Source organism: Euprymna scolopes, chromosome 1, assembly GCF_053919585.1.
Source record: "Euprymna scolopes isolate OS-2025 chromosome 1, ASM5391958v1, whole genome shotgun sequence".
Lineage (NCBI taxonomy): Eukaryota > Metazoa > Mollusca > Cephalopoda > Sepiida > Sepiolidae > Euprymna > Euprymna scolopes.
In genome coordinates, this window is record NC_136482.1 from 30,972,016 (window position 1) to 30,994,669 (window position 22,654).

Here is a 22,654-nt window from a genome sequence, read left to right on the forward strand (position 1 = left end):
CTGTCCGCCATTTACATCAAGGACCAATTTATCAAAGGGATATCGAATGATACGCTTCAGACCGATCTACTGGCAAAAGCCGGGTTGCTAAAAACTCTCAACCAAAATATTTGTCATGCTGAGGCATTTGAGTCTGCACTACGGGACCAAACCGCAATGACTGATACCTCAGACATAGCTACAGTCCGGATGTCAATGTATCGCAAAAAAAAAAAACCACAGTGCTGTACGGACTAGCAGAGGCAATATTCGCACTAGCTCTACTGCTACTCACAACGATAACATTGTTGATAAAGAACCCCGTCAAACCTGCATAAGTTGCGGTAGTCACCAACACGGTACTCCAAGGACAAGTGCCCGCCATTTAACATGTCCGGCATGGAATCAAATGTGCAACACTTGTGGGAAACTTAACCATTTCTCAGCAGTGTGCCGGACAAAGAAATATCGCCCGGCAGTGATAAAGAGTTTTGAAGACCAAGAAGCTCTCATGAATACACTCATGGCCCATATCACATTCGATCAAATGAGGGGCACCATTATGACTACAGAAGGTGATCTGTTAACTGAAATAAATGCATCAGTAATCCCATTCTCACCAAAACCAGATCCCAGACGAGCTGTCAATATCCCTAGGAGTTGTAGTACAACGCTAAAGGTTTTTCCCGACAGTGGTGCCGTCATTTGTCTTGGGGGACCAAAGCATTTAATCAAAATGGACCTCACAGAGATTAGTCTTATCAAATCAAGAAAGATCATACGAACAGTTGGAGGTTTCACACTCATGTGTTAGGGTTGGCTACCAGTTGAGTTTGTGGTCAGAGGGAAAACAACTAAACAAGCCCTCTACATATGCAAGGGCATACAACGGCTTTATCTCAGCAGAGCAGCCTGCATCGATGTGGGAATATTGCACAAACATTTTCCAAACCCTTTAGCAGACGTACATGAAGAGGTAGACACCGAGTCTAAAAAGTGTGTAGATCAATTGCCAAATCGCCCCAAAAACCTCCCTTTTCCCGCAACAGAAGATAACATAGGCAAACTTAAGAGCTGGCTCCTAGAAAAGTTTGCCAAAACGACATTCAACAAAGATGGAATATTTCCAGCCATGTCCGGCCCAGCTGCCCACATTCACCTCAAAGAGGGAGCAATCCCTAAAGCCAGGCATAACCCAATTCCTGTACCCTTCCACTTCAAGGAACCAGTAAGACAAGCCCTTTGGAAGGATGTAGAAAAAGGTATCATAGCTCCAGTACCCGTGGGTATGCCTACTGATTGGTGCAGTACTATGGTAATAACTGCCAAAAAGAATGGTAATCCAAGGAGAACAATAGATTACCAACACCTTAACTCTCAATGCAAGCGAGAAACCCACCATACTGGGTCGCCATTCCAGTTGGCACTGCAAGTGCCACCTAGAACAAAGAAAACAGTCCTAGACGCTGTTGATGGATACCACTCGATTCTCTTAGACAAAGAATCTCAACCATTAACCACCTTCATAACTGAGTGGGGAAGATACATGTATCTTAGGATGCCTCAAGGATAGATCGCATCTGGGGATGCTTACACTCGCAGATACGATAAGATAATAAAAGATATGCCACGCAAGGTGAAGATAGTAGACGATACCCTGCTATATGACTCTAGCATTGAGGGAGCCTTTTCTCATACCTTCGATTTTCTGCTCCAATGTGCTAAGAATGGAATTGTGCTCAACACCGACAAATTCCAATTCTGTCAGGATGTCGTACAATTTGGAGGCCTCCAGATAACTTCTTCAGGAGTGACCCCTTCTGAGTCCATGATACAAGCGATACAGGATTTTCCAGTCCCAAGGACAATTACTGATGCCAGATCATGGTTTGGGCTTGTCAACCAAGTAGCCTGGGCATATTCACTGGGTCCCGTTATGGTGCCTTTTCGGGACCTCGTCAAACAAAACTCCAAATTTGCTTGGAATCAAAACCTTGAAGACGCATTCAAAGATTCCAAGCGAGTTATAATTCACCTAGTCCAGAAGGGGGTAGCAACATTTGACAAAGACAGAGCAACTTGCCTTGCTCCAGATTGGAGCAAAGAAGGAATGGGCTTCCTACTCCTACAAAAACATTGCCAATGTACCATGGAAAAAGCCCAAATCTGCTGTTCCGAAGGTTGGCATCTGATATATGCCGGCAGCAGATTTTGCACGGATGCTGAACGCAGATACGCACCAATAGAGGGTGAGGCAGCAGCAATAGCATGGGGATTGGAGAAATGCCGTATGTTCGTCATGGGTTCTCCAAACATCATAGTGGTCACAGACCATGAACCTCTGAAGGGGATATTTGGCAATCGTGATCTGAGCAAGATCCAAAACCCTCGGCTCTTTAGACTCAAGGAAAAGACCCTGAGATACAGATTTACCATACAGCATTGCCCCGGGAAGTGGCACAGAGGCCCTGATGCAGTTTCCCGCCACCCAGTGGCGATGGTGCAAGCCCTCCTCGATGTATTTCCAACAAAACCCTCTCAAATGGATATACTGGAGTCGAACAACATAAGCAACATAACAGAGTCAACAGCCTTAATAGCAACATTTGCAGACAGCAGTAATATAGCCATGCTATCACCAGACCTAATTCGTTCAGCAGGTCGTGGCGATCAACAATATAACAAATTAATAGACACAATACAGCAAGGCTTCCCAAAAACACGTAATCTCACTGCGCCCGAAATCCATGAGTATTGGGAGGTGAGGCACCGCCTTAGCACTGACAATGGTCTAGTATTGTTGGATCGAAGGATCGTCATCCCCAAAACACAACGAAAAAAGGTCCTACACTGCCTGCATTCTGCACACCAAGAAGTAGTCGGCATGAAAGCATGTGCCAACGAATCGGTGTACTGGCCAGGGATGGATGCATCAATCCGCAGTATTAGGGCGAATTGCATGGTATGCTCAACCATCGCACCTCGTCAACCAAGGGAGCCTATCATTCTAACACGATCCCAGAGTGGCCATTCCAACAAATCGTCATGGATATTTTTTATATTGGAGATCACACATACCTTGCCTGCGCAGATAGGCTAACTGGTTGGCTAATTTTATACCGCCTAGAATCAGGTCACACTACTACAACCAAATTGATGTCCATATGCCGACAACTGTTCCAAACATATGGTGCCCCAGAAGAACTCAGCACCGATGGCGGCCCACCTTTCCCTTCCAGCACGTTCCAAAAATTTCTGAAAACATGGTGTGTTAGGCACAGATTATCTTCTGTTGCATATCCCCAATCCAATGGCAGGGCAGAGCTCGCAGTAAAAACTGCAAAGAGGATTGTGAAAGGAAACACAGGCCTCCACGGTTCCTTGGACAATGACAGTGTTGCCCGGGCCATCTTGCAGTATCGGAATACCCCAATCCAAAGCATTGGCCTATCACCGGCCCAATTATTACTTCACCGTCGACTACGTGACTCCATCCCATCACAGCCAATCCTCTACAAGCCTCATCCTGAATGGGTGTCAGCGGCACAACATTGCAAGGAAATGCTCCACCACCGCAATGCAAAAATAGTAGAAAGATACAATAAATATACCCACAACCTTCCACCGTTACAAGCTGGTGACACTGTAGCCATCCAAAATCCAGTCAATCGCAGATGGAACACAACGGGCAAAATCATCAGTTCCCTACCAGATCGACAATACCGAATCAGGGTTAACGGATCCGGAAGGATCACACTTAGGAACCGCCGTTTCCTCAGAAAATGCGAACTTAAGCCTGCACCAACCCCAATACCAAGTGCAGCACTAGGACCAACAATTCCCTCAAGCGATACTACATTATTGCATCTCCCACTATCTCCCTGTAATAGCACATACGCAGCAACCAAACCCCAACAACAAACCACACATATATCCCCACGCTTTCGATCAAGGATTCCCTGAGCTTTTTCTAGGTTACTACCACACAACAAACTAGGCCTAAAAGAGAGATACACCTCTCATACAACCCAGCCTACTCGTGGGGGGGAAGAGGGGAGATGTAGAATAATCAAAAGAACTGTGTTAGTCAATAACACACAACAACAACAATAATAATAATAGCAGCAACACTTACCAAGGGTCCAGCTCATGCAGAAGACAGACATCAGATTGAGCTGGACTGAGGGCTTGTATTTATGTACAAGCATATCCAATCAGGTGATTCAGCCAATCACAATCCAAGGAATAGACTGGCCCATGTGTGCACAATGGAATCTCCCATTGTGCCATAAATAGTTCTCCTCTTTCATGAGAAGTAACTTTAGTCTTTGTCAGGTTATCCACAACTTGAACGCTGACCGAAAGTCCACTACACAATCCAACAATATATTATATATATTATACTATATATATATTATATATATATTATATATATTATACATATATATATTATACATATATAATATATATAATATATATACATAATATATATATTATATATATATTATATATATATTATATATATTATATATACTGTTTTAAAAATAATAAATAAATAAAAATGTTATATACGTCCAAATTAAAAAGGGCGACTTTCTAAGTAAATAAAAAAATGAGCTCCGAGGCGGAGCCAATATTAACCGTATGTATCGCTTGAAAAATCAACAATAACAATATATATATATATATATATATATATATATATATATATATATATATACTTGCAAAAATACCCGTTGTTGACTGGGTTCAAAAACAGCCTACAGAAAATGGACTCTGATTTATGAACGTATGATAGGTTATCAAAAAGAAGGGTTGTAAAGAAATAGCTTCGAATTTGGGGGTATCAAACCAAAGCAAAATATGATGAAAGTAAAAATAAAATAGATAAACCCCATAATTTATTATACCATACCTGTTCACACTGAAACACTTATCACAATATTCTGTGGATCTATATTAAAAAACTTGTTAAACTTTGTGACATATTTCCATTCTATGGAGGTCAGGTGCGAACGAACACCCCATAATTGTATTATTCCATATGTCTTCAAACTGAAACATAATTATCAAAGTATACTTACGCAGATAGATATGAAAAGTTTTTATTAAAGTTTGTGCCTATTTCCATTCTATCGAGGCCTGGTGCGAACGCAGACCCCACAATTTTATAATACCATCCCTCTTTAAGTTAAAACATACTTATCAAAGTATTATTATTTACATCTATATCAAAAACACTTGTTAACGTTTTTTTTTAATTTTTAAATTTTTTATTTACATACTTTGTGGACCAGGCTTGAACGTAGACCCCACAATTTTAATTAACCACCGTTCTGCCAGATCAAACATACTCATTCCTGTGTCTCGATACATCTATCATTATATGCAATTAGTTTTTTAAAATAGTCAACCATATAGGAGCCTAATGGTGAACACACACACAGAGCTTTATATATATATATATATATATATAGATATATATATATATATATATATATATATATTACACGTACATACATATATACACATAAACTGCATCAATCGCTTTATAGCAGATTAGTAAAATATCAATATTTTACTAAATATACGTCACAAAAAAAATGAAAATTGTATTATCGAATGACTATTTCAAGGTTACTTATTTCCCAAAATTGTATTCAAACCAATGCGATATTCAAGAACTTCTAACATTTTATTTCTTAGCAAGTAATTTATACTGTCCATCGCTTTATTGCAGGTCTTTTAAAGTCCAAAAAAGAGGCGATTAATGGTTATCGAAAAGGAACGGATTGTTCATCAAAGATTTAGCTATGGAGCTGGAAAAGGATCCAGGAACTTTGGCTTCATTAGTGAATAACCCCAGCACCAAATCCAGAAAGGATAAGGGCACATGGAGAAACCTGTCACATCGTGATATTCGGAAAATTCGTAGGAAAGTCAACGGAAACCTAAACAGCATCAGTACTTCCATTTTTGCAAGAGCTGAAATCGCTTCAAGATCCAAGCAGGCCCGATGTAATGTGTTGAATGAGATGGCAAGGAACAGCAAAACTATTCCAAGGCCTCCATTTAGCGAACAACATAGGGACAAACGAATGGCTTGGGCATAGAATTATATGAAAATGGATTTCCAACGTGTCCTATCTACAGAGGAGACCCGTGCTACTCTTGATGGTCTGGATGGATGGGCCAAAGTTTAGAACTCGAACGAAACTCGAACCCTTACAGAGTTCATCGCCAACAAGGAGGTGTGTTACATGGAAAGGGCTGTCCCTTTCCCATGTAAATAAGAAGAATACTAGATAAGTGAAAATGAGATTAGGATCAATCTAGAATCGAACCCTGTAGGCAAGGTTTAGAAATGGAATGTTATAAATCAAGTCTATTGTTAATTCTTTTAGAAATCTGAATATTAAATATGTCAGTAAAAGAATGAACAATGCAAATCAAATTATATTGTTTAAAAATAGGTTAGATTAGAATCGAGGATTCTTTTGTTTGTCAAAAGCGTGTTGGACAAATATATGTAAAGGCACGTGAAAATTTAGTCACGTTTGAAAACACACTTCTGACGTCATAGACAAAGGATTTCTCAATATAGGATTCTATGGGTCCAGAGTCGGACAGTCAGTCAGAGAGTAAGAGTCAGTTTATCAGAAGCGTTGACAGTTGGAGAGGAGAGCCCCTTAGAGGTGAAGAGTAGAAAATTAACCATTTAGATACAAGTGGAATACCTGACGTCGTCGACCGGCCGATCTGACGAATAATGAAGTCATTAAGGCTAACACTTAATCTCAGATAAATAGATACCAGAGTGTTTAACTAAGGTTCTTTACATTTCAAATTTTAATCCTTATCAAATCGCCTCTGGTCCTTGACAAATGCTGGCTCCTTTGTAGCGATAATTATTCAATCCTGAAAAACTTCCGGCTTTCCTACTAGTTAACTAATATTATTGATCTAGTATTAAAGTTGAATAATCAATAGTCTATGATATTGATTATACGAATAATTATTCATAGTGACAATCATTAAAAAAAAAACAGGCACCAATAAACAGTATCGCCAGAATCAGTCTGGCTGAAGCTATGTTTCTTTCGCAAAGATACATTTTTATTAGCAATTTGGTCAGGTCTGCAGCTGAACTAAAATTTGTCATTTAAAATACAAAGTCTAAAAAGATACAATAAATATACCCACAACCTTCCACCATTACAAGCTGGTGACACTGTAGCCATCCAAAATCCAGTCAATCGCAGATGGAACACAACGGGCAAAATCATCAGTTCCCTACCAGATCGACAATACCGAATCAGGGTTAACGGATCCGGAAGGATCACACTTAGGAACCGCCGTTTCCTCAGAAAATGCGAACTTAAGCCTGCACCAACCCCAATACCAAGTGCAGCACTAGGACCAACAATTCCCTCAAGCGATACTACATTCTTGCATCTCCCACTATCTCCCTGTAATAGCACATACACAGCAACCAAACCCCAACAACAAACCACACATATATCCCCACGCTTTCGATCAAGGATTCCCTGAGCTCTTTCTAGGTTACTACCACACAACAAACTAGGCCTAAAAGAGAGATACACCTCTCACACAACCCAGCCTACTCGTGGGGGGGGGGGGAAGAGGGGAGATGTAGAATAATCAAAAGAACTGTGTTAGTCAATAACACACAACAACAACAACAATAATAATAATAGCAGCAACACTTACCAAGGGTCCAGCTCATGCAGAAGACAGACATCAGATTGAGCTGGACTGAGGGCTTGTATTTATGTACAAGCATATCCAATCAGGTGATTCAGCCAATCACAATCCAAGGAATAGACTGGCCCATGTGTGCACAATGGAATCTCCCATTGTGCCATAAATAGTTCTCCTCTTTCATGAGAAGTAACTTTAGTCTTTGTCAAGTTATCCACAACTTGAACGCTGACCGAAAGTCCACTACACAATCCAACAACTAATTTGTGCAACCCATTAGATCTTCGGATTAAGACAAAAGAAAAAGAATGTAGTTTACATCTGCATATAGGATAAATGTTTTTAATGTTACCTTGTTTAAACTTGTTTTTCTTGTTTTATTCATGTATTTATTTGTCTGTACTTTTCCGGTCATATTCGTCACCCCCCCCACACACTTCGCAACTACTATTGAAACAGTGCTCACCCATGCTACAAAGTAAACAAGTGATAAAAAACAAAATGCCGGGAATTATTTTCTCTATTAGAGTAGATAAAGTTAGGATTTTATTTAAGTAATATACTTAATATATACTATTACTGCAAGCTTGCTTATATTGAAAATGCTTGCTTCCTGGCTAGCCAATCAAACCATTTAATATACTTAGTCTTATTTTCAATTATATTCGAAATATAATACAGTGATATTAGCAAAGAAAAAGTCACCTATGAAAACGAACCTCCTAAATTAAAACTTTGAATAATTATCTAAACTCAAATGTAAATTAATATTAAGCCGACTTTACAAATTGATAAAAGTTAATTATTGGATTTTAATTATAAGGTTTTATATATATAGTCTGAGATGTCGGAAATTTTTCTGTCTATGTCTATCCTTGTGGTCATGCCCCTAGTAAGGGTGCTGGAGGTAAACGTTTTGTCTGGGCTGACGTTATCCGCCTGATAGTCAGGGACTCGAACCTTTTCATCTGCTACAAAAAAAAGATTTTCCTGTCTTTTTCTCTCTTACTTTCCCTCTCTGTAAAAATATGCCGACCTGTTCCATAAATCCCAAAACCTCAACATGAAATATCTCCAGAAAAAAAAAACTCGAATAAACCTAGAACCCCATCTTCCAACGTAGACTCCTACTACACGGTCTCCTTCTCCAACATCAGGGGTCTACGTTCCAACCTTCCAGAGGTTAAAACCCAATTACAGGAGACGAAACCGGACATATTCTTTCTAAGCGAAACTGGAATAGGGCCGACCACTTCCCTCGATGAGTTCATAATTAACGGATACTCTAACAGCTAAATCTGACCCCCAAGATCGCCATGGGCATGGAATATGTACCTACATTAAAGATGGCTTCCCGTGTGGCAGGGATATCTCTAGAGAAGATCCTAATTTACCCTATATGTGCTTCCTGGTTGTACTTGCTAACACCACTGCATTTATATTTGCCCTCTATCGGCCCCATAACAACACAGTTACTATTTTAAAGAGTATATCTGAGAAAATAGACTACATCCTGTCTGCAGATCCCTCGGCTTACATCCACATCTGTGGTGACTTCAACGTCCATAACGTGGAATGGCTGACTCATTCAAATAAGACAGACGATGACGGGAGGTTTTGTCATGATTTTGCCATTGCTTATGACGTCACTCAGATTGTTCGCGAACCCAACCGTGTGCCCGATACTACTGGTGTCAATATGTAAGCCTCCTAGACCTTTTTCTCTCAACTTCCCCTGAGCTATGTTCATGTTCTGTTCATTCTCCTCTAGGATCCTCCGACCACTCCGTCATATCAGTTAAGATAAAAATGAAATGTAATAAGTCCCCAGACGTACCCCTCCACCGTACTGTATACTGATACTCTATGGCTGACTGGGATAGCTTCCGTACATTCATATCTGATTTACCTCTGCATTCCATGTTTAAAAAGGATGTGTCCTCTATAGTATCAGATCTGACCAAATGGTTAATTGTCAGCATAGACCAATTCATACCATCTAAAAAAATTCCAACAAAAACCTAACAACCAACTATGGTTCTCCCCAGAATGTGCTGCTGCTATCGCGCACAGAAATCACTTTTTCCATAACTACCAACGTAAAAGATGCACTGAGACTAAAGCTGCTTTCAGGAACGCCAGCAACCACTGTAAAAGAGTAATAAAAATGCAAGAGAGCTATATGCCCAGTCTGTTAAATCCAAAGTAGCTGATCAGCGGCTTGATTCCCACCAGTTTTGGCAAATAACAAATAGGATCCTGAACAGAAACGTGCATTCTATCCCAACCATTATCAATGGACCAGAGGTCATCTCCTCAGTAGCAGACAAGGCCAAACTATTTGCAAAGAACTTTGCAGCTAATTCTACCCTATGCGACGAAGGCCATCAACTCCCCGTATTTCCTCCTATAACACAGAACACGCTAAGTAATATACAAATATCTGTGCATGATGTCGCCAAGCTAATCAAGAACCTTGATTCCAGTAAAGCAACTGGCCCTAACGGCATCCTAATTATAGTGTTAAAAAAGCTTCAACCAGAACTTGCTCCCATACTTACAAAACTGTTTAAGAATTGCCTTAAGGAGAAGTGCTTTCCCACTCCCTGGAAAACCTCATCAGCATGCCCTGTATTTAAGAATTCAGGTGATAAGTCATCTCCCTCTAAGTACAGACCAATAAGCCTCCTGTGTGTTATGAGTAAGTTGCTGGAATCCATATTAAATAGAGAAATAGTCAATCACCTCAGCAGAAATAACCTTCTTAGTGACACACAATATGGTTTCCGTTCTGCAAGATCTACCGCAGATGTGCTAACGGTTATATCTCACAGGATTAGTGAATCTCTTGACAAAGGCTTCCTTTCTAGGGCAATCGCTCTTGATATATCAAAGGCCTTCGACAAGGTATGGCATAAGGGCGTACTTCACAAGATTTCCAGCTACAGTATAACTGGAAATGTTTTCTCAATCATTAAATCATTTCTCTCCGATAGGCTCATAAGATTAGTCCCTCAAGAATCAATCCTGGGCCCAACTCTCTTCCTGATCTACATCAATGACCTCCCAAAAAACATACTAAAATCATTTGTTGACATCTATGCTGATGACACGACAATCTACGGCAACACATCAAAGGCTGTAAATGATAAAGTTCTCTCTGATTCTCTCTCCTCTGATCTCGGGCACGTGTTTCAGTGGGGGAAGACATGGCTGGTTTCCTTTAATGCATCTAAAACCAAACTCCTATATTTACATCACCAACGCTCTGGTTCCCATCTGGCATCAATTGAAATGGATGGCTCTCGCCTAGGAGAAGCCCCGTGTTTTGACAAGCTTCTGGGTTTGTCCTTTACTCCTGATCTGAAATGGAACCCGTACATCAAGTCTGTTGCCAAGGTCGCTGGAAAGATGGTGGGATCCTTCTACCGCTCCAGAAGATATCTCACTACTGATGCAATTCTCTATCTATATAAAAGCCAAATACGTCCAAGGATGGAATACTGCTGCCATATCTGGGCAGGAGTTGCTAAAAACAGCCTATCCTGCCTTCACAGAGTACAAAATAGACTTTGTGGCTTAGTGGGTGATGCCCTTTTCTCTACCCTGCAACCTCTCTCCCACAGAAGAGACGTTGCGAGCCTATCCTTGTTTTATCGTTATTTCCATGGCAGGTGCTCGTCTGAACTCCAATCTCTGGTCCCCCCCTCGTCAATCTTTCACGAAAAACACCCGTCTAGCTGAATCCACTGTGAAAAATTTCCCCCACTCTTTATCTGTTCCTAAATCAAAACGTGGATTCCCTGAACAAAGCTTCTTTCTTAGAATTGCGCGCCTATGGAACTATGTTCCGTCTGCCTGCTTCCCACCTGATTACAACTTGGATGTCTTCAAGTCCAACGTCAACAAATTTCTAATGAACGGCCCTCTTAAGTAAAAACTTCATTACATCTCCATACTAACGTACTGTACTTGCAATAACCCTTATCCCTGAGTGGCTTCCGGGCCTTGATAAGTGGTGACCACCGTGTAAAAAAATCTACCTCCCAAACCCTTATAAAGAATTTATAATATATTTCCATTCAATTAAAAAAAAAGGGTGGCGGTTGATAGCATACGTACAAACAGGAAATTACCTTAATGTGTTATATATGAATAAAATAAAATTATGTTAATGTGTTATATATGAATAAAATAAAATGAATAAAATTCGAAGATGAATCTCGTACGATATATCCAAAACCCAGAATTGTTTTACAGATTTCCATTTTATGAATATACAATGCGAACGCAAGCCCCACTGTATTATTTTATTTTATTATATTGTCTTTGGATAGAACAGAAATTATGATTTATCCTAACTCTCGGCCTAAGAAAGTTTATTAAACGTTTGATACAACAGTGACATCAGATGAAATGTTAAAATATTTTTTGTTGTTGTATTGCATCTATATAGTGATAGAGTGTTTGTACTTTTGAAACACGATAGGGAGAGTAATAAAATAGGTACAGACATGAAATTGCCCAAGTGTATTATTTATATAGAAGATAAATTTGCCATGAAATGGCTGAAACGCTTTAACATGCCACAAAACAAAACCTGCAAATGTCAGATTTATTGTCCAGCCTTGAAGAAATCAAAAATGACCAGTTGTCATTTACAATTTATAAATGCCTCAAGACAATACAGGACTTTGTGTGACCCTAGAGATATATCGTATTTTTATTCTTTATAAAGCTATTTATTATTACTGCTGTTGCAGATGAAATATTGACTGGAAGTCTCGGGCATATTAAAAGCAAGGTCATCTGGTAATGCTTGGATTATTTTTATCTTTATAGAAAATTTCCAAGTCTGTCGTATTGCTAACCCGAGTTTGGATCCCAATCGCTTTATCAAGATTGTCAGTTTGTGGAGGAAGATGTTAGATTGTGATCCACCTTTCATAATCAATTGCAAAAACACATTGATAAACTAAAGTTTCCTTCTTTCTCCGCAATTCATTTTGATTTCCTCTATTTTGTGATCTGTCAACCTTGGATAAATCTCTCTCATGAAGTGCAGATAAATCCTGCTTTTTTTGTTTTGTTTTATTTTAATGTAAAGTCTCAGAAACCAAGTGTTAGCCCCGGGAATCCTGCTTCAAAATGTCTTCCAAAATATGTCATCAGTTTAGTTGCCATGTTTGAATCAATTATAACAATCTACTTCTCATGTTAACTATTTCTCTAAGAAGGAGTATTGTTTCCACATCCGAAGAAGAAGCGGCTCAAAGCACCGTTTTCTGCCTAAACTGGATAAAAAAATCGACTTAAAAAAAATCCTTTTCTCCTCTCTACTATCTCTTTTTCACAGAAGAGAGGTTGCTCTATTTTTATTTTCATTGGATGTGTTCGACTGAGCTTCAGTCTATGACTCCCTCCCGTAAAACATTCACAACACTCGCCTAGCTACAACCCATTTTCCTTACTCTCTATTTGAAACGGAATAACATTAGCAGAACTTTTTTTATATTCAGAATTGCTCGTTTGTTTAGTAGAATATCGTGGAGCTGTTCGCCAGCTGACAATAACATGGTTCAAGTCTAAGGTAAACAAATCCTTACTTCATACTTTTAAATAATTAATTTCTACACAATTTCGACCATCGATCATCAGTGTGGTTTTACCTGGCACTGATAAACCCTTATCCTTGAGTGGCCTCCTGGCCTTAATAAGCAGTGACTATCGGAAAAAAAAGTTCATTTTGGAACTAAATTTTGATTTCCAGGTAGATTCTTTTATCAGTGAACATCGGCTTCAATTCGTTTCATTTTCGATCGGCATTTCCGTTTGGCAATTAACATCGAAACTATATGTTGCAATTTGTTATCGCATGCTAACATAAATATAATTGTAAATTTATTCAGAGGGAAAAAATTATTGGTCTTTTTTGTCAAGCTAATGACATCAGAAATATCCGAATGTTAAACTGATCATTATCTTTACTCTGACAGCTGTCTGGATGTATGAGAAGATAGCTATCAAGTCTGTCAAATTGAATATGTCTAAAAAGCCTCTCTTGTGCGGATATGTCATCAAACATAAAGCGCAGGAATTCCTGGAGATTTTTGAAATGCATTTTCCCAAAAGAATTTAAAAAAGAAAAAGATCTGCATATATGAGATGCAATAAGTATCGCAACATACACACCTACATGTGCACGTGTTTTAAATATTTTTTCCACGTTGGATAATTTAAACAATTTTTTGACGTATGCTAATGAAACAGAAACTTTAACCGTGTATTTCCCGCCATTTCTTAACATGCGCCCGTGCATCACCATAAGAATCACTGTCGGTCAGTCATTTTTCATTTAAAACCAAAATTTTCATTAGTAACTGTATGGATAGAACTGTTGAGCCTGGCCAGACTATCTGGAAACATGTAATGCTCAATATCTTTTTGTGAGCAAACAGCTTCGCCAACCCGCAGTTCTTAATATGGCAACTATGAAATGACTCCTGAGTGACAGACATCAATAATGTGGTAAGAAATAAGGAAGGGGTTCCTTAAGGATAATGGGAGTTTTGATGCATGTAAACCTCTCAATAAGAGCTTTCATTTATCACACGGTCATTCACACGTGCATTTCATTGGAGAATTTGTAAATCGCCGAATATCCGGCAAATCGTGGGAGCATATACCAGAAAGAACAGTTAGAAATAAGTCATACACCATCCATTATGACTATAAAATTCCTTCAGCTACGTACCTAGAAAACAGAGCTGTTAAGCCTAATATTGTGGGTTTATCGACATTTCATCACCTGACATTTAATCACCCGACTTTGGGGTTATTTTTACGAGCGATTAAAGTCTATAGGGTAAAACTGTAACCCCCACCGCCAATCATGCAAGGGTTAAAGGAGAGGCTATCTGTTTGCTTAAAGTAAATATCAGCCACTTTTTAAAAACTTTTAAACAAATAAACAATAAACGTAACATTTTAATTTATTTTTCATTGAAAAATGTAAACAGACCTCTGCGAATAGTTTGTTGTATAAACAACAACTACGAAGATGTGGACAATAGTTTGCATAAAAGGATAAACAGATTAGGAAGAATCATCTTAAAGGATTCCAAAAAATAGGCAAATATAATGTGAAAAAAATGATACCCTTCAAGCACTTTTGGAAATCCTCAAGTGATTAAATGTCTTGATGTGATTAAGTGTTCATGTGTTTCTAGTCGTTCTGGATTTCCTCTTGCCATTGAAAGCAAGCAGTGTCAATTGAGGAGAGGATTGCACAACCTTTGCTTCACGATTACATGCGCAGTTCTCCTTATAAGGGGTATGCATTGTCCCTCGAGATTTAACGGAGGCGACGTTATGTAACAGACCAAAGAAAATGCTGTTTCAAACATAAGCATGACAGACAAATAAAAATGCTATTTGAAATTTAAGCATAATCCACAAAAGAAAATGCTATTTAGAATGTAAACATAACAGACCAAAGAAAATGGACGCATGTGCAATGCATTTAAATCGGTATGTCTAACTATAAAAATGCTATTTTCAAACTAAAGTGTAAAGAAGGGAGGGGTTATCTTAAAGTACACGAACAGAAAAATAAGTAACATCACAGAAAATGGAGGGAAGAAAGAGAAAGTAAAGGGGCGGGGTCCGCAGTATCCAATTTTAAGCGTGCCTTATCAATCTCGTGCGACAGGTGAATGGATTGAGTTAAAGAATTTGAATTGTAAAACGAGATATCATTTCCGAGTGGAATGAATTTATAAAAAAAGGTTAGTTTTGAAAACAAGAGAAAGCGGAAAAGGGGAAAGGAGAGATAGAGGGGAGAAAGAAGGGAAAATGGAGAAACATAGAGAGGGAGAGGAATAGAGATAGAAAAAGGAGAGAAATACAAAGTGAAAAGGAAGAGAAGTAAATGGAAAGAGGGGGTAAAGAAAAAGAGGAGGAGAGAGGTAGAGAGATGGAGAGGGAAATAAGGAGAGAGATAGAGAGGAAAACAAGAGGAGAGATAGAAAGAGGGAAAAGAGGGGTAAGGAGAAAAAGGGGAGAAAAGGATAGAGAGAGGGAAGAAGAGAGATACTGAGGAAGAGAAGAAGAAAGAGAAGTATACAAGTAAAGAGAATTGGGAAATAAGGAAGATAGGGAGTGGGAAAGAAAGAGGGGAGGAAGAGAGGATCCAAAGTTTTGTTTTACAATTTAACAGAAAACTAGGTCTGATTATGCTAATTTATAGGCATCTTTGGCAATAACAATCTTTAGTCTTTTTTTTTTTTTTTTTTACACGGTGGTCACCACTTATCAAGGCCCGGAAGCCACTCAGGGATAAGGGTTATTGCAAGTACAGTACGTTAGTGCAGAGATTTAATGAAGTGTTTACTTAAGGGGGCGGTTCATTAGGAGTTTGTTTACCTTAGACTTAAAGACATCCAGGTTGTAGTCAGGTGGGAAGCAGACAGACGGAAAAGAGTTCTACAGGCGTGCAGTTCTAAGAAAGAAGCTTTGTTCATGGAATCCGCGTTTTGATTTAGGCACAGTGGATTCAGTTAGACGAGTGTTTTTCATGAAAGAGTTGCGAGGGGGGGGGAGACCAGAGATTGGAGTTCAGACGAGCACCTGCCATGGGAATAACGATAAAACAAGGATAGGCTCGCAACGTCTCTTCTGTGGGAGAGAGGTTGCAGGGAAGAGAAAAAGGCATCCCCCACTAAGCCACAAAGTCTATTTTGTACTCTGTCAAGGCAGGATAGGCTGTTTTTACCAGCTCCTGCCTAGATATGGCAACAGTATTCCATCCTTGGGCGTACTTGGCTTTTATATAGATAGAGAATTGCATCAGTAGTGAGATATCTTCTGGAGCGGTAGAAGGATCCCACCATCTTCCCAGCGACCTTGGCAACAGACTTGATGTACGGGTTCCATTTCAGATCAGGAGTAAAGGACAAACCCAGAAGCTTGTCAAAACACGGGGCTTCTCCTAGACGAGAGCCATCCATCACAATTGATGCCAGATGGGGATCAGAGCGTTGATGATGTAAAGATAGGAGTTTGGTTTTCGATGCATTAAAGGTAACCAGCCACGTCTTCCCCCCTGAACCATGCGCTCGAGATCAGAGGAGAGAGAATCAGAGAGAACTTTGTCATTTACAGCCTTTGATGTGTTGTCGTAGATGGTCGTGTCATCAGCATAGATGTCAACGAATGATTTTAGTATGTGTTTAGGGAGGTCATTGATGTAGATCAGGAAGAGAGTTGGGCCCAGGATTGACTCTTAAGGGACTCCAGTATTAATACTGCAGGCCTCTGATTTTTGTCCATCGACCACTACTCTTATGAGCCTATCGGAGAGAAATGATTTAATGATTGAGAAAACATTTCCAGTTATGCCGTAGCTGGAAATCTTGTGAAGTAGACCCTTATGCCATACCTTGTCGAAGGCCTTTGATATGTCAAGAGCAATTGCTCTAGAAAGGAAGTCTTTGTCAAGAGATTCACTAATCCTGTGAGATATAACCGTTAGCACATCTGCGGTAGATCTTGCAGAACGGAAACCATATTGTGTATCACTAAGAAGGTTATTTCTGCTGAGGTGGTTGACTATTTCTCTATTTAATATGGATTCCAGAAACTTACTCATAACACACAGGAGACTTATTAGTCTGTACTGATAGGGAGATGACTTATCACCTGAATTCTTAAATACAGGGCATACTGATGAGGTTTTCTCTATCTTTCACTCTCTCTAAATGAACGTATTACTTTCCTATTATATCTAATAAAAAGAATCACGTAAAGTGGAATAATCGTTTTTTAGAGATTGTGCAATTATCTCCCTTGCAAACATTGTTTCATATATTATTTTTATTAGTTAAAGAAATATTTACTTTTCAGAAAATAAAAATCGAATAATCCCAACCAAATGTAGTTGAAAATATTGTCTGAAATTATTTTCGCAATTCCTTAAAATTAGGTTGAAATAATACCTGAAATGACAGAGCTCATCACTATTTCAACAACTAGACATTTAGCGTATTCTAAGATAAGCAAACATTGCATAATATATATTAAAAATGATAATTGTCTGTAATAATCTCTTTTTGGCATCTGATTTCTGCTGTCCATTTTGAATGATAATTAAAAATGGTCAAGGGAACAAGAAAGCCATTCTTAACAAAAGGAAATTGGGGAGGGGGAGCTTTCACGTTATCCGAGATGGAGATGATAATCAGAAGGGGCTATATATTGCTTATCACCATCGTCTCATCTGTGGAGCAGAAACTAGTAGTCAGAAAGAGTAGACCATCTTGACTAACTTTTTATACTTATTTCATCTAATATTCCTCTTCTTTTTACAAGGGAGTCACCACTTATCAAGTCCTGAAGGCCACTTGAGGATAAGGATTAATAACTGTAAGGTGGTATTTTAGTAATGGTCAATGGTGTAGATTGGGTAGAATTTGCATTATTTAAGGGATGACTCAACAAGAACTTATTTACATTGGACTTGAAGGCTACATATTGTAGTTGACAGCAAGCCAATAGAATAGTGCTCCACATCCAGGTAGTTCTAGGAAAGAAACTTTTTTCATGGAATCTGTGTTTAGATTTAGGCACAGATAGAGCGTGGGGAAAATTGTTGATAGTGATTATAGCCAGTCGACAGTTTTTGTGAAGACTTGGAAAGGCGGGGTATATATTCGAGCTCAGACAAGCATTTGCCATGAAAATATTGATAGAGTAGAGACGGACTCGCAATGTCTCTTCTGTGGGAAATGTGACGGGACACCGGACGATGCCGGGTGTCCCGTTCAGCTAGGTGAAGATAAGAATGCTTATGGCCGGGGGGGGGCGTGCTGATACTGTGTCAAAGATTAAGACAAGCGTTTATGAGATCCTCGGGAGACATATCTGTTTTAATGGCGAAAAAAAAAAGGAGATTATTTTTATAGTTGGATCTGGTGAGAATGAGTTTTTAATTGATTTGGACAGTCTCGAGAATTGGGCTCCAAAATGTCTGTTCGGAGTCGGGGACCCGCGGTGTGTTAACTCAGAGACCACCAAGCTAGTTTGACATATATGTTCACAAAACAATAGAGAAAGGGAAAAGTATAAGAAAATAGAGGGATGGAAAAAGAAATTCACAAGAGAAGAAAGAGGGGGGAATAGAAGATAATGGAGAAAAGGAAGGAAGATGCTTTTGATATAAACAACGATCGCCTACTCGAAAAAAGTGTTAGAAGGGTTTTGGCAGTCTTTGGCTAGCGAGCGAAGCGTACACATCGGCTCTCGCCCCGCCTGGGGTAAGAGGCAAGGCAGAAATCTCAATAAGGACTAACTTGAAAAGAACTCGTTCTTAGCTAGAGAATTAACCTGAAATCTCAAGTACCTGCATCACGAAGCGCGGATAACGAAAACATGACTTTAAACAAATGTAGAATGATTGCAAATAATTATTTTATTTGGTTTAAACGAAAATGACCTCAGAGTTTTTTCTTTGTTTTTCGATTGCCGGCATAAGTGAAGATGCAGTTTATTTCAGGTATGCCCTGACGCCAGACGACGAAGACGCAGACATAAAACCAGAGTGACGGCCGAAGAGGACAATGTTGCCACACGGACTTGGGGTCATGCACGTTTAACGTGCCTTGAGCAGTAGAGGTATGTTTTCCAGGGACCAGTACGAGTCTGGTCACGCTGGAGGGGTCCACCACTAGACGACGCAGGCCCGGGACATCGTTCCCGTTACAACGTGATGCGCGTGACGCATCCGTTACAAGGTGGTGCCGATGACTTAGGACCATCACATCTGGAATGTGCACGAACGAGTTGCCACGAAAACAGTTTGAAGCGTTTGGAACTCAGTTCTCTTGAAAAAAAATATATAAAGGAAATGGAAAATAGCACAGGAAAATGTTTAGAAAAAAAAAGGAGGGAAAAAAATAGGAGAGAAAGAACGATTGAAAAGAAAACTTATCGAAGAGAAAAGAAAGACTGACATTGAACGTACCGGAGGGAAAAGAAAGAGTGAAATTGAACTTTGAGGGCATAAATAGCCGTCAGAATGCAGAAAAAAATGTGCAGCGAGACAGGGAAGTGGAGATATGGAAAGAAAGGAAGCAGACGAGAAAGGTAGGGGCAGATTTTTATTGGTTCCTATTTTGCTTCGCCCAGATTTTTTTTTTTTAGGCGCTGTTGTCAGGGTGCTTTTCGTTGGTTACGTATCCTGTAAAGATTTTTTTTTCTTAATATTGCAAAGTATTGTTGATTTTTTTTGTCGCCCCCAAAGAAAAAAAGTGAAAATGAAATATGTATTTGTTTAAACGGGTTGATACGTTGTTGTATTGGGGCATTAAGAACAGTCGCGCATATGTTAATACTGATATGAGAGAGAGAGAGAGAGAGAGAGAGAGAGAGAGAGACCGGCAGTCGGGCACTCTGGCAGTACCGATGCCATTCTAAACCGTTAAATAGACGGTGGGTGGGAGAATTTTATTAAAACTAGAGAAAAGAAAGAGAAAGGAAATTTTTTTTAATTTGTTGACAATTAATTCCATTATTGAAATTTAGTTTTAAGTGTTTAAACTGCCGTATAGGAGTAGATTTGATCCAAGTATGTAGGTATGTGCAGGCGTGTGCGTGTGTATGCGCGTGTACGGGTGTATAGGTGTGGTTACCTAGATAGATAAATAAATAAAGAAATAAAAGGGAGGAAGAAAGAAAGAAAAAAAAAAGAAGAGACGCCATTTAGAGGCATATCAAACGGGTAGCAATAAAAACCAGACAACCCCTGATAGCGGAAGGGGGAGATGGTGAAGATGAGAATACCAACGGCCAGCCACGCGTAGCGCCCGGCCAGAAAAAAAAAAAAAAGAAAGGGAAGGAGAGTCGCTAGTTAGAAGCATATCAAACTGATAGCAATAAAGAAAAAAAAAAGGATAGACAAGCAAACAGAGGAAGTCATAAATTATGAGACACGCGCCAGATGAAGGGAGAGAGGCGAACAGAATAAAACAGAATTGTAGCACCCTATTTTTATTGATTGATGTATATCCTGAATCGTTTATTTTTGAAAATCTATTCTTGCCCTAGTCAGGTATTCAAATCTTAAATTAGTCATTAAAAAATAAATAAATAAATAAATAAATAAATAAATAAATAAAAATAAAATAATAATAATAATTATTATTATTGTAGTTAAGAAGAAGAAAAAAAACAACTTAATGATTGAGGGATGTCCTGTGTTTAAGGGTTTCTATTGGTCGCTCGGCGGCGAACTCCATTGCTCTTACGAAAAAAAAAATGGGCTTTAAGACATCCTAGTACCGAAGGGAACGGGTGGTTGGAAGACGTAAACCCAGTGCACGGTTTGCAAAATGATCAAAGGATGTGGCACGAGAAAACATATTGTGAGGTTGTTGGAAAGTGTGCTGGTCGCGTGGGACGGCGTAAGTCCAGTGATGAAAAAAAAAGAAAAGGAGACCTGTGTGATTGTCAGGTAGGGTAACACGAGAAAACATATTACCGAGGAGTGTACAACGGGGAAAGAAATTGTAAAGTCATCAGAGGATGTAATACGAGAAAAGGAAAACATATTGTGAGATTATTGGAAAATATACTGGTCGCATAAGACGGCGTAAGTCCAGTGATGGGACACGAAAAAGGACCTGATTGTCAGGTGTGTTATACTAGGAGAAGGTAATTACTCCGTCAATTTTATTTTATTTTTTTCTGCCTCGTTGGAGGGCGAGGCTGAGTACCCTCCCTGGTATTCGAAGCAGTATACCAGCCGACCAGGAGCCTGGCGGAAAAGAAAATGCTTCACAAAGGGGGCATGGAGTTATTGTTCGCTGACGGCTGGGTGAGTACAGGATGTCTAGAAACGTTTGTTGTTACCAGTGAGAGTGAGAGAAGTAATAATCTAATTGATGGTAGTGTTAAATCATTTAAACTGTCGAGTAGAATATCTTAAAGAAACTAACGGTGCTGATATTGTTCTGTTTTGGAAAAGAGAAATTTAGAAATGCTCAGTCGAGAAGGATTTCTCCTTCACGGGACGGGGATTGAATATTGTTAGTGTAGCGTTGAAACAGTTGTTGCACTTGGTCTCTGACCAAAATGGCGCTGCGGGGACAAATTATGGGACTGAAGGGCAGGATTGCCTCGGTCGGGGAGGATCTCTCCTTCACTGGATGAGAATAGTGCATGTTGGGTGTGGCGTTAGGGCAGATGCTGTACCTTGTTCCGAGTGAGAGAATGCCTATGGGACAAGTAAAGGTAATAAAAAAAAAGCTTGGGTATCGTAGAGCTTAATGAAAGCTGTACAGGAAAGTGCAACGTTGTGTAAGTATGGTTTGGAAAACGTATTAGCTGTGGAGGAAACTTAGTCTCCTTGCACCGGGGTACTTAGGAGAAACGATATGCACCCTCCCCAGCTGGCACGCCTATGTTGTTTTATATTTGGGACCATGGGGAAGAAATTGAGATGAAAGATTTTGTTGCCGTCGGTTGGATCGATGCACTAGAAATGTACGTGTGTGTGTGTGTATCTGGGTGGTGTGCCTGGAAACTTTTGTTGATCTCGTAGGAGAAAGAATTAATTTATTGGGAATTCTGTATTGTATTGTATTTGGGAAATTCTGAAAAAAAAGAGAAAAAAGAAACAGTTTAGTTGAGGACGGACTAGATTGGGAAAGGAAAGGGAGTGTCAGAAAAAAAGAAAAAAAGAAGAAAAAAGAAAAAATTGATATGTGGATAGGATTTGTTCAATGAGGTGTGAGAGAAAAAATCTGGAGAGTGTTTTTTAATCTGCAGATAGCTGGATAAGGATGTGAGGGGGTCAATGATGAAGAGACCTCCCCAATGTTGAGTGTAGGGAGAAATCAGGTGACCGTAAACCACTGACGGCAGCGCGCCTGGGCGGGGCAGGGATACCAATCAGTGC